The sequence below is a fragment of the Artibeus jamaicensis genome, unplaced genomic scaffold (genome assembly GCF_021234435.1).
Source record: "Artibeus jamaicensis isolate MK-2021 breed Jamaican fruit bat unplaced genomic scaffold, CSHL_Jam_final contig_2259, whole genome shotgun sequence".
Taxonomy (NCBI): Eukaryota; Metazoa; Chordata; class Mammalia; order Chiroptera; family Phyllostomidae; genus Artibeus; species Artibeus jamaicensis.
The window spans coordinates 2,389,810-2,403,266 of record NW_026521468.1 but is presented as its reverse complement, the minus strand read 5'-3'; the positions used below and the strand labels follow the sequence as shown (position 1 = coordinate 2,403,266).

The 13,457-nt window shown below is 48.1% G+C and overlaps 1 long non-coding RNA gene across 3 annotated transcripts in view; it reads left to right on the top strand.

The window, feature by feature from the left end:
• The window catches only part of LOC128626605 (uncharacterized), a 45,510-nt gene extending 33,331 nt beyond the window's left edge, over positions 1 to 12,179 (top strand). The window contains exons 3-5 of one of the 3 annotated variants that reach the window (XR_008390579.1): positions 9,774 to 9,823; positions 9,905 to 10,014; positions 10,254 to 12,179. This is a non-coding gene — a long non-coding RNA (uncharacterized LOC128626605). Of the gene's footprint in view, positions 1 to 9,773; positions 10,015 to 10,253 lie in introns of all 3 variants that reach the window. The other 2 variants (XR_008390578.1, XR_008390577.1) reach the window with 2 other exon arrangements.
• Positions 12,180 to 13,457: the final 1,278 nt, after the last annotated feature.

Sequence of the window (13,457 nt, the reverse complement as noted above, 5' to 3'; positions counted from 1 at the left end):
ATATGAGCTCCCTGAAGGAAGGGACTTTATCTGGCATACTCAAGTTTATATCCTCAGCACTTAGCACAATAGAGTTATTGAATGACACAATGGCTGGTATATATTGGGCACAGCACTTGATGCTGGGGATAGAGAAGTGAATGACTACTTGTGCCCTGAAGTTCACACGTCAGGGAGACACAGATCAAAAGATAGAGTCCAAGGGAGATGTGCAGAGAGCCGATCAGGGGCCTAGTGAGCTGGGAAGGCCAGCTTTTGTCACTAAAGCCTGCTGTAGTTAATAACCCTCAGTCCAACCTCAGTTTCTCTTTCTGCTCGTCACTCTGGGGCCAGTCAGGATGACAGCTAGGGCTGCAGAGTTTTGAGGGCTCAAGAGGCAGGAGGAAGGTCACTGATTCCAGTTCTTAACTGTCTGATCAGAGCCAGCCCTGAATCTTCCCCAGGGCAGTCTGGCCTGGTTTTACCTCTGGCAGCCTATGGCTCCATGTGGACCAGTTTACTTGTCATGTATCAGAATGGAGGCCAGAATGGCAGTGGGAAAGGGAACCTGGACTCCTAACTTTCATCCGAGTTAGGAATCCCCTCAAGGCCTCTGTATTTCTGAACTGGGGGGTCAGAATCCACCCCCCCCCCCATTTATATACCTCCTCTCCTCACAGGAAGTGCAGACACAGCCCATCCCACACCACTGTGGACAGTCCTGGAGACCCAGCTACAAGGCTCCCAGGCTAACAGGAGATCACAGAGCCCCAAGGCCAAGAAGAATAGTGATAACTCCTAACTGCACCGTACGCTGCCCCTGCCAGCTTTAACCACTAGCTCATTTTGTCAGAACAAAATTCCTATGAAGACTGAGGGGCAGGTATTATTTCACCGATTAAGAAGCTGAGGCCCAGAGAGGGAAGGGATTCTCTCAGGATTCTCTCAGTGGTGGATCTTCTGGTTAGAAATCCTATGCTTTCTCCAACACCTTTCTAAGTTAAGTAAACTTGGCATCTGTTGCCCCCCCCCCGTTAGAACCTGGATGGGGGTGGGGGCAGTGGCCGGTGCAAATGGAAAATGTGGACCTGCAACATTTTGGAGAGGGCCTGACAGGAAACAGTATGGAAGCTGTCTATGGTTTTAGAATTGGAAAGGACCCTCAGGCTGAAGGTTTCTCCCCCAAATCAAATGTCTTCTCTTTCTTAGCACTGTAATCTTAAAGTAAAGGCAAGGACCAGGTCTCCATGGTGATGCGGCCCAGGTCCCCTTCCTCCTCTTAGAAGAGGAGTTAGAGGGCTGAACTGCAGTAACCAGAATTTAGGGTAATGGAGACTCATAAAAAAGAACTGGTGGCCCTGGCCCATGTGGCTCGCTGGTTGGAGCATTGTACCGTCACTGAAAGGTTGCAGGCTTGATTCCTGGTCAGGGCACATGCCTAGGTGGCGGGTTCGATCCCTGGTCTGGGATCAGGCACATGCAACCCTGGTCTGGATATGTATGGGAGGCAGGCAACCAACTGATGCTTCTCTCTGGCTTTGATGTTTCTCTCTCTCCCTTCCTCTCTCTCCGAAAGCAATGGGGAAAAAATGTCCTCAGGTGAGGATAAAAAATAAAATAAAAAGGAGCCCTGAACGGAGTAGCTCAGTTGGTTGGGCACTGGCCCACAAAGCAAAAGGTCACCAGTGCGACCTGGGTCAGGGCACACATCAGTGTTTCTCTACTGCTCTCTCTCCCGTCCCCTCTCTCTAAGAATAAATAATTTTGTTTTAAATCTAAAAAATAAAAAAACAAGTAAAAAGGAAAGGGTGAGTTCAGGGAAAGGGAGAAGTGGATGCTGGGGCTTAGGCAGGAGGACGCACACCAGAAGACACTAGACCATCAGCCATGAAGTGGGGCGCAGAGGGGAGCACGTGTAATGAGAGGGTCTCAGCAGTACTGTGATGTAACCTAGAATAAGGGCAGCCACTATTCCTGAGCTCTTCCTGTGTTCCAGGCAGGATTCTGAGCTCTTTACAGCTGCCAACTTACGTGATCATTGTAACAAGCCTCAACGCGGCGCTAGGTCAGGTCTGCCTCACAGAGGAGGACAGCATCCGTGTCTTGCCCAAGCGCCCGTAACTAACAGGTGATAGAGCCGAGGTGGTTAACCTGGCAGTCTGGCTCCAGCATCCACAGGTTTAACCACTATGTTGTTTTGCCTCTTATAATTCAAGGAACTGGGTTCTTAAGCTGGGGATTCAAGAAGTGTAAGTTCCCTGTAATTCAGTGCAAAACATCATGTGCCTAAGCACATGTACCTCATTCTGAGAGAGAATTTATGGATATGGATCTCATGACACGTTCATGGATCAGAAGTCCATCGCCTTGCTTTGTTTCAGGACCAGAAGACACACGACCCCTGCATCCCTCATTTTGTGTAGATGCCTTACTCTCTCCTGCCTGGACTGGTGCAGTAGCCTCATGCATGGCCTCCCTAATCCAGAGGCTCTCTTCCCTGTTGTCCATTCTCTCGAACATGCATCTGCCTCACGGTCCTATCTCAACCTCAGCCAGCCTCCCAGTCAACAACAGCCTCTCTCCACCTCGCTCGTTCTTCAAGCCCTAGTTCACAGGCTGCCTCTTCTAAGAAGCCTTAACTGCCCTGGGCAGACTCAGGTTTCCTTCTCCTTGGTTTCCTGCATTTGAGGCATAGCTCCACCATAGCTTGGGTTTCTAATGTGCCCTGTATTGTCTTCAGGTTTCCTTCACACCTCCCTGCTGGGCTTTGAACCCCTTCAGGGCAGCGACTGTGGCTCTTCACTTTCGTGAATGAGCACTTGGCACTAGACCTGGTGCATGGAAGACACTCCACTCAGCAAGCATTTGTTGAATGACTTAATGCCATTTGTCAGGAGGGAGTGCAAATGAGTCCTGGCAACCCCATGCTCACTTCCGCAAAAACCTGCAGTGGCTGGATGAGGAGCCTCAGCTTCTTAAGTACAAAGGACAGTGCGCCTGGCGTGTGTGTGTGTGTGTGTGTGTGTGTGTGCACGCGCGCGCGTGTGTAAACAGTGTTCTCCATTGGCTATGGAGTTAGACAGTCTGGGTTCATGTTTGACCCCGCTGCTAACTGGTTGTGTGAACTTGGGTAAGTTACTTTGTCTCTCCGAACCTTAGTTGTCTCATCTATGAAAATGGAATAATACACCTTTCTCACAGCACTGCTGTGAGATGAAATGAATTAATGCGTGGAAATGGCCAACTCCGGGGCACGTTGGCAGGGGCTCAACAATGCCCCCCCCCCCCCGTTTAAGTTCGCAAACATATGCTGAGATTTGTTATGGGAACCACATGGCTTGAGTTTCTATCTATTTCAGCATATTTGCAAGTGCATTTTGCCCCAATTTGTATTTTTATCACATGAATAGTTGTATGCGAGGAGTCAGTGTGCTGGTGGGTCTGTTTATGTGTTTCCCTTGACATTTGCCTTGGTTTGGAAAACGGCGTACACTGGCGTGGTTGTACACACACTGGGAATCTTATGTGGTTTTGCTGGTGGGTGGATGTTGCATGTTCAGTGAGTGTGTGAAATGTGTGTGGAATGAAATGTGCGTTGTGTGGTGCCTACCAGGGGGGAGGTCTGAGTGTATGTGGGTGGGAAAAGGCTTGTCTATTTGTGTGGCTTTGTGTGTGCGTGAAGGCCGGGTAGACCAGCACAGTGGGACAGAGCGGTGAAAATATTTTCTGTCCGCACTGTCCAATAGAGCAGCCACTTGTCACAAGTGACTACTGAGCCCTGGAAATGTGTCCAGTGAGAGCGACTGAAGAACGGAGTGTTCATTGTATTTAATTTTAATTAACTCGAATGGAAATAGCCACAGTCAACTATAGACAGAAACCTCAAACTTGCTCTCTCCAGACCAGTGGGGTACATCCCCCTCCCCCTTAATAGGGACCCGCTGGAGCCCCGCCCACTCGTGTATGCGCGTGTGAGCGCACGTGCGAGATGTACAGAGGGGGCCATCCGCCTCCTTCCTCCTCAAGTCCCCAGGCGAACAGTGAATCAGCCTGACAATGAGGTGAGTCATTCATGAATTGCTTGGGCCGACCCAGCAGGCGGGAAGCAAACGTCAGCCAGCCACCCAGCCCTCCCCTCCACCCCCCTAGTGGGATCGCTCAACCCCACGCACTGCAGATGCTGAAGAAACTGACGCGAGCGAATCAAGGCATCAAAGCTCATCTCCTCAACCCCTCCCTCTGGTTTACAAATCCATTCATCCCCCAGCCCCTTACTCCCCGCGGGTGGCATGTGAGTCATCTCAAGATGTACACCCCCCAGTCCAACCCCCACCACCCTAAGCATCCCTGAGCTGGTCTTCCTCCAAGGCTGGGATGTGGGAGCAGGGAGGCTGGACCCCTGGTGGGGTGCCACCGGCTGCCTTTGGAAGAGGCTGGATCTCCAGACCTGGCACCCAGCTTGCTTGGAGGAGCATCAAGACAAACTCCCGGCCCTGGCTTCTGGGGCTCAGCGGATTGAGCGCCGGCCTGCAGACCAAATGGTCGCTGGTTCATTCCCAGTCAGGGCACACGCCTGGGACTGCGGGCAGGTCCCCAGCTGGGGGCGTGTGAGAGGCAACCAATGGATGTTTCTCTCACACATCAATGTTTCCCTCCCTCCCTCTCTTCCTTCCCCCTCTCTAAAAGTAAAAAAAATTTTTTTTTTTTTTTTTTTTTTTTTGGTTAAAGGCAAACATGGGGGCAGCAGGGAAGCAGTTGCTGAAATTACTGCCTGGAGCCCCTGTGGCTGGTGGTAAGAAGGGGATTTGGAGGGGCACAAATATCCCTGTTTTCCATGGAAGTCCCACACAGTGTCTCCCCAGCACCCAACAGTCTTCAGAACCTGGTAGCTTCTCCCCTCTGCACTCCTTCCCCTGGACCACTGCTCCCTATCAGCCAGCCTTCTTCTCTTGGACCGAACTTTAGGGGAGGATTCTGACTTGGACCATCTGGTGCCATGGTGATGTTTCTTACTGGGTCAGAAAACATCACAAAAGCCTTAAAGACGTGTGGACCCTCCTCAGGATTTATCTTCAGAAAATAATTATTGATCTGAGCAAAGATTTAGCTACAAGAATGAGCATCACAGCATTATTTAAAATGCTGGAAAATTGGCCCCGACTGATGTAGCTCAGGGGATTGAGTGCCGGCCTGCGAACCAAAGGGTCACTGGTTCAATTCCCAGTCAGGGCATGTGCCTGGGTTGTGGGGCAGGTCCCCAGTTGGGGGCATGCAAGAGGCAACCACACATTGATGTTTCTCTCTCTCTCCTTCCCTTCCCCTCTAAAGATAAAGAAATAAAATCTTTAAAAAAAGACAAAGAAACTGTAGTGAATCAGCACAATGGAATACCAGGCAAACCCTGAAAATGATGCAGAGGGTGATTGGATGCTGTGGGAATATTTTCACAAAAAATTAGATCGTAAGATACTGTGTGCTGTGTAATACACTTTTTCTTTTTAATTTAATTTAATTGAATTATTTATTTTTAGAGAGAGGGGAAGGGAAAGAGAAAGGGAAGGAGAGAAACATCCGTGTGTGGTTGCCTCTTGCACATCCCCCACCAGGGACCTGGCCCCCAGGCATGTACCCTGACTGGGAATCGAACCAGTGACCCTTTGGTTCACAGGCTGGCACTCAATCCACTGAGTCACACCAGCCAGGGCTAATACAGTTTTTTTTTTAATATGAGTATGGAAAAAAATTAGAAGAGTATTTACCCAATTATTAATAATTGTTCTTATTGGATTATAGATTTAGAAGTGATTTTATTTTTTTCTTTGTAGTACTCAGATTCCCCCCACCCACTTTTAGAATTTCTACATTAAGAATCTGTGACTTTTTATAGTGGGGAAAAAATCATTTATCAAATGTTTTAAAAAACCATTTGTGGAGATGATGAGAATTAACTGTAAATAGGCATTATATTGGCATGACAAAATGTTTTAAAACTAGATTATGTGATGGTTGTATGACTTGGTAAATTTAATAAAGAATGTTGAATTGCAAACTCAAAATGGGTAAATTTTATGTTATGTAAATTATACCTAAAGTTGTCTAAAAACTCTTAGCAAAAGCCATTTCCTGGGCTGCCTGCTGTTAGTCAGCCTTCAGCCCGATCTCAGGGTCTGGGGGGGGTCGGGATGGCAGACAAAATACAGATACACACTAACATTTGATTTGCAGGTAAGGAGTAACTTTTAATGTGAGTAAAGAATAAATAATATGAGCTTAAAAAGTCATGAACTCTGGAACTGTCCCCACGGATGTGCCATAGACCCTACTGGTTAAGGGCGACAAAATGTGCGTCCCAGACACGTGAACCGAGGACTTCCTGTCTGGGTGTCCTGGGCCCTTAAAGAATTCCCAGAACAAAGAGGACATGGTTACGTGGTTGCCTCTGTCTGTTTGGGGGAGACCCCTCAAATTTGTGGGGAGACCTCCTCTGGCACTGCGTCCAGGGAGCCAGCCTGGGTTCGGCCCTGGCCCGGCCACTTACTCACTGTTTAACCTTCCTGGACCTCCGCCTCCTTATAAATTGGAGCACATGATATCTACGTAGTAGAACTGTGCAAACGACAATATGTGTGATAGCGCCTTTCAGAAAGAAGGTGCTTAACAAATGTTTGTGCAGAAAGGTGAACAAAACGTCAGCCGAGGACGACTTGCTGGAAGAAAAGCAGCAGGCCGATTGATTTTCCAGCGGCTCTAGTCCAGGCCCCTCCCTGTAATCACACTGCATCTTGTTCTCTATTGTCTCGACCTCAGGGCCAAGATGCCCTTCAAGAACCACACAGTACAGCCCTGCAGTGACGGGAAGAGGAGGCACTGAGGCTCAGAGGAGGGAAATGACTTGCCTGAGCTTCTAAAGCCTGTGTCTCCCTGGGTCCCTCCTCCCCCGCTGCTCCACCCTGCTTCTTGGGGCTCTGTCGGTTTTATAGGGTTACAATCTCCCAGAAGCCAGGCGCGTTTGCACCCCCTGTCCCCTCCCTGTGTGCATGTTCTGCTCAGAAAAGACACTCTGAAAGGACCTACGGACATGAGGGACGTGACTGGCCATAGCTGTGCTTGCTCGCCCTGCTGTGTTCATGTGGCCTGGACCCCTCGGCAGGTGGGCAGGAGTCCTGTCTGGCCCGGGAAGTCCTGGGCCTCAGTCCCAGGGCCCGGCAGGGAGGCGGGGCAGAGAAGAGGCTCCCTCTTCCGTTACCCCCCCCCCCACCTCCTGCTCTTCTTGCTGCCGGATGGGTGAGGGGCTGCAGGTGGCCCACTCCGTGTCCTCGAGGGGAGCCGAGCTGAGAAGCTTTGTCCTGGGGTCCCGCCTCTCTCCCTGGCCTTCTGGTCACCTGCTGTCCTTTAGGAGGTAGCTGGCTGCTATGAGGGGCTCTTGGTTGATGGGGGACTGTAGACCAGGGGACTGGCAGATTTCTTCTCTCTCTCCCCCCCTTTTTAGGCACCGAGAAAAATGGTGGTAGCTGAACCCAGGAAAGTTCTTCTTTAATGATTTCCTTTTTAAGAGAGAGGGGAGAGGAGTGGGGAGAGAAACATTGGTGTGAAACTGATTTCCTCTCGCATGCGCCTCAGCTGGGGACTGAACCTGCAACCCAGGCACTTCCCTGACTGCGATGGAACCTCTGCCCTTTCGGTTTATGGGACAACATTCCCACCAACTGAGCCACACTGGCCAAGGACAGAACTGCCTTCGTTTTTAAAGAAACTCACAGATTGTTCTAGAAGCTATGGTGCTGGTTTTCCTCAAAGGTTGACCATTGCTGAGGGTAAAGACAGTAGCCGGCCCTCAACCTCTGAGCCGGAATGCAGGGGCTCAGAGGCCTGGGAAGGCACAGAAGGGTCCAGGCTCAGGGAAGGCTGTCAGGCGGGGGTGGACTGAGGCCCTGCTCTCCTGTCAGGCCCTCCGTTTTTTGGTTTTGTTTGTTTAAATTTTATTTAGTTAGCCCTGGCTGGCATAGCTCAGTGGATTGAACGCAGGCCTACAAACCACATGATTGCGGTTCGATTCCCAGTCGGGGCACATGCCTGAGTTGCAGGCCAGTTCCCGGCAGGGGACTCATGAGAGGCAACCACACACTGATGTTTCTCTCCTCTCCTTCCCTTCTTCTCTAAAGATAAATAAATAAATAAATAAATAAATAAACAAATAAATAAAGAAATTTTATTTAGTTATTTTTCAAGTACAGTTTTCTGTCTATTTCTCCCATCCCAGCCTACCCCACCCTGTGCTCCCCACCTCCCTCCCATTTCCACCCCCCTTAGTTCTCGTCCCTGTGTCCTTATACTTGTTCCTCTAAATCCCTCCCCCTTTTTTCCCCTTAAATTCCCTTCCCTCTCCCCTCTGGTCGCTGTCCCCTTGTTCTCTATTTCAGTGTCTTTGTTTTTATTTTGCTTGCTTGTTTGTTTTGTTGTTTAGCTTCCTGTTAAAGGTGAGATCATATGGTATTTGTCTTTTAACACCTGGCCTATTTCACTCAGCATAATGCTTTCCAGTTCCATCCATGTTGTTGCAAAGGGTAGTAGCTCCTTCTTTCTCTCTGCTGCATAGAATTCCATTGTGTATATATACCACAATTTTTCGATCCATTCATTTACTGTCGGGCACCTAGGTTGCTTCCAACTCTTGGCTATTGTAAATTGTGCTGCTATGAACACTGTGGTGCAGACCCTCCGTTTTTCGTTTTTTATTGATTTATTGAGCTACAACTCTCGAATTGTTAGTTATCAGAGCTAGAAAAATTTTCAGAAGTTATCCATCCGATCACACCTCTTTATAGAGGAGGAAGATGAAACCCAGAGGGGTGGAGACTTGCCTAGGAACCTGTTCGTTGTCTTCTCCCAAACATCTCGGTCAGTCAACAGTAACTCTGCTGGATGGTGGCCCGGAAGCAGTTTTCTTCTGTCCTAAGCACAGAGGAGAAGGGGGCAAGGAGGAAGGGGGGAGAGGGAGGGGAGGAGAAAACAGTTTTGCTACCCTTCCTTCTCTTCACCCGCGGGACCGTCCAGAACTGTCTCCAGCCAGAAGGAAGGAAATCCCATCCAGCCCTCTCATTCTACAGGTGCACAAAAGGCCCAGAGAGAGGAAGGCACTTGTCCAAGGTCACGCAGGGATGCCTGGGCCAAATTCGGGCATCCTGAGTTATACTCTGCATAACTCAGTTCTCGAAGACATGCCTTTGCTTTGGGCCTTGGGCACATGAGTTGTTTGCCCTGAAATAAACTCTTTTCTGGCTCTTGAGCACATTGTAAGAAGCCTAAGGGCAGGACTGGACCTTAACGCATCTTGAAGAAATCAAGACCCAGCTTAGACTTTGAATCCTAGTATTATGCTGGATGTGGTCACATCTGCCCTCCCATTGATTGGGAATTCATGAGTGTCAGAAGTGAAAGGGACCTCAGAGACTGGAAGTCTGAGTCCTGTTTCCCAGATGAAGACACCAAGTTCCAGAGAGGAAATGACTCATCAAACAAGACACTGGGTTGTGGCTGATCCCAAGACCCAGGTTTTCTCATGCCCTGCCCTGTTTTCTTCATTCATTCATTCATTCATTCATTCATTGCAGTCCCCACAGTACCTAGCGTTGTACTGGCCTCATAACTTTTCTTTCTTTCTATTTTGTAGCAATATTAACGACCATTTATTGTTATGCCTGGTTTTGTGCTAAGTATTGTGGGTTTTTTTGTGCTTTGTCATGCAGCTCTCACCACAGACTTATAAAGGAAGTTCTATTATCCCTATTCTACAGGTATGCAAATGGAGGCACCTGAGATGACATAATTTAACAAAACTGCACAGGTAAGAAGTGGCATCAGCAGACTCCAACATACGGTATCATGCTTCACCCAAGACTCTCAGAGCCCATTGTTCTCCCCCAAGTGCCACCATCCCTACAGCCAACCAACCCTGCACCCGCCTGAGCTGATGCAGACGTCAGGACACCTCCAGACCTGGACCTCTAACCCCTCCTCTAGACTTGGAGCTCACAGGTACATCCTCAACAGTGGTGTCCCTACACCGAGCCGCAGCCTCCAGCTGGCTCCATAACTGTTCAGTTTGCCCAATAAATTCTTGCTGAAGGAAACAGGAACAAGGTGCCTTATGTACAAGTTGCCCTTGGTAACTGTAAAAGCTTTCAAGAATGTTTATTTCCTTTCATAGATATCTAGTGAACGCTTATTACTTGGGTTTATCAGCCCACTTCTTCCTCGTTCTGCATTATTTTCAGCCCGAGGCTGTATGTAAGCAGAACTGGGCGGTTTCCATCCCAGGTACTCCTTGGAGGCCAGCAGGACCACTTAAGTATTGGCCCACCAGCGACCAGTAATGTGGTCGCTGCACCACTTTGGCCAGAGCATCCTGGAGCTTCTGGAATCCTGCCTGTGGATCTGAGGGTTTCCACCCCAGGAGAAATTCTGGGAGAGAGTTTGAAGGTGAGGGAGGACTCGTCGGAACTGGGTACCCTGTCTGTTCCCCAGGTAATGCTAACTTTGGAGGGCAAAGACCCGGGGTCAGTGAGAGGGGGTGTGGAGGAGACGGAAGTTAACTGTCAGTACAGCAGTGTCCACGGAGCAGAGAGGAATATGGCTCTCCGTCCTGTTCCCAGTACTGGCCAGGACACATCTCATGATTCCAGGCAAGAGTAGCAGCTCCCAGAGCCCTGAACAGCACTGCTCACCACTCCTCATCATCCTCACCAGCCTGGATGCCTCCTTCTCAATGTCCAACAGCGCTAGCGGCCAACCTGCCAGGTTCAATGCCTGGCTCTCCTCCACCACTGATTTTCTTTTACCAAGAAGCCAAATTCACCAGTGGGCCCCAGAGGCAGAAGTTCTACATGGGGAAACTGAGGCAGTGGTTAACCAGACAGTCCCCTGACCCCTGTTTCCATGGTGAATGGTTCTGCCAAGGGCTTACTGTACGGACTCATAATGGAAGACATTTTATTCTCTGCGAGGAACTTTTAAGTTCCTAAAAGCCAGATTCATGTCCATACTCCCAGCACCTACTACAGATGCTCAAGAAAGATGTAGAATGAATGTGGAATTATTTAACCCCCATGTACCTGGGAAGGGGAAATCTGAGGGCTCATCAGGGCCTCATATGGACATTCTATTAACCTTTAAGACATTTGACCACTGGGGCCCAGGGTGATAATCACAGGGACTTCCAGAGAAGAGGGCTCCGCCAGCCTCTGTTCCTAGTGTTTGGGGGACAGAGAGACCTGGGTTTGAATCCCTGTTTTTGCTTACATGAACTCAGTACTTTTGGGCAAGTTATTCAGTTCCTATGGGATGGGAAGTGCCTAGTGGAGGTGTTCCATGAGACAGTTTTTGACATATTGTCATACCAGATGGAGAGAATCTTTACTCATGTTCTGAGATCTCAAGAGAAGAAATTCTAGTCTTCAGTATCCGCAAGCCTTCACTGAGTACCTGCTAGGTGTGAAGTGAAGTGCTAGGTGCTGGAAAAGCAGCAAGAAATATGATCTTATCTCTTTTCTCAGGTGGCTCATACTCTGCTTGAGGAGGCAAAACATAAGCACTGAAAAGCAAAATCCCAACCCAACGCAACCAACAACAAGAGAAAACATAGGTTCTATAAAAGTAGCAGCAAATGGGTGGTACCTCGCTATAGGACAGAGGCGGGGGGACCCTTGTCTTGGAAGGACATGGGATAACTTTGTCCGGGCAGGCTTTCTGCTCAGAATTCATTGTCCCGTCAAAAAGTGCTTACTCTGGCTTAATATTTTAACACTCATTCATTTCATTTAATAAATATTCATTGTCTTTTTCTTCCCAGGTACTGTGTTGGGTGGAAACGTGTGGTTTCTGCACTCAAGAAGCTTACAGAGCCCTGGCTGGTGTGGCTCAGTGGATTGAGCACTAGCTTGCAAACCTGGGTTGACTGTTTGATTCAGTCAAGGCACATGCCTCGGTTGCAGCCCAGGTCCCTAGTAGGGGGTTTGTGCAAGAGGCAACCACACATTGAGGTTTCCCTCTCTTTCGCCTTCCCTTTCCCTCTCTAAAATAATAAATAAGTAAGTAAAATCTTTTTTTTCTTTAAAAAGAAACTTACAGAGATCGACACTGAACCATAAATAGTAAATGTAAATTTGTATATTTACAAATTGTTATCAGGATCAATAAAAGCATATATAAAGTAATTTCTGGAAATAGGGTTCAGGAATAAACATTTTGAACAAACTCCTGAGGTCATTTGTAAGAAACTTAAAGTTTGAAAACCACTTTTCTGGGCCAGATACAGATTTCAGTGAGAAAATGGGGAAGGTTTTTAATTCTCTCTTGATTAGCTTTGTATTCTAAAAAAGGTCACTCTGGCTTGGGGAGAAGGCTAGGATGGATGCAGGGAGGGGACTAATTGGGGAGGCAGATAGAGTATCTCTGGTGAGGGGTAATTTGGCTTAGTAGGAGGGGTGGGGCTGGAGATTTGTCAGTGGGAACTGATTTATGAGATACTTTGTAGAACGAACCTTTTTTATTTATACCAGAAACGTTTATGTATGTCATTCACTTTTTCTGATTAGGTAAGTAATACATGACAGTTGCAAAATTTCTGACAGGAAAAGATAAAGAAGAAAAACAAAGGTAAATATTTGGGTATTTATTTTTCTGGCTTTTTCAATACACGCATACTCAGACCCATGGATCTAGTTTGTTGTTTACTGCAGTGGAGGAGGAATTCTGTAGTACTTGTTTGATTCTTGATTTTCAAGAAAGCAATAAAGCATAAGCATCTTTTCGGGTGAATATAGAGGGTATCATTTTAAATATCTGGCTGGCATTCCACTGAGTAAGTGTGCCCGATTATTTGCCAATATCCTACTGATGGATACTTAAGTTGTTTCTAACTTTTCACATCATTATAAATAATCTCTTTCCTTCCACACTCATTTCTTTTTAAAAAAACATATTTATTTTTAGACAGAGGGGAAGGGAGGGAGAGAGAGGGAGAGAAACATCATTGTGTGGTTGCCTCTCACACACCCACCATGGGACCTGCCCGCAACCCAGGCATGTGCCTAATTGGGAATTGAACCTGCGATCCTTTGGTAGGCTGGTGCTCAATCCACTGAGCAACACCAGCCGGGGTCCATACTCATTTTTGAACACATAAATGTTTATTTCCTTAGAATAAATTCTTGTTAGTGGGATTACTGGATCATTGACGAATTGTCCAGATGTAATCACACATACACTGCGTCCTAAGGGGGGTTGTAGAGGAGAGGACACCAAAGTCGGAGACCGGAAGTCCTCCTTTTGAAGGCCTTGGATTGTTACAACCATACTCTGGCTTTTCCCAAACTTTTAATTCCCTGACACGGAGGTGATCTGTGCGGTCCGAGCTCAAGACCTGTCCCAGCTATCCACCCCCAGCCTGGCATCTAGGCTTGGGGCTCTGCAGCCCTCCC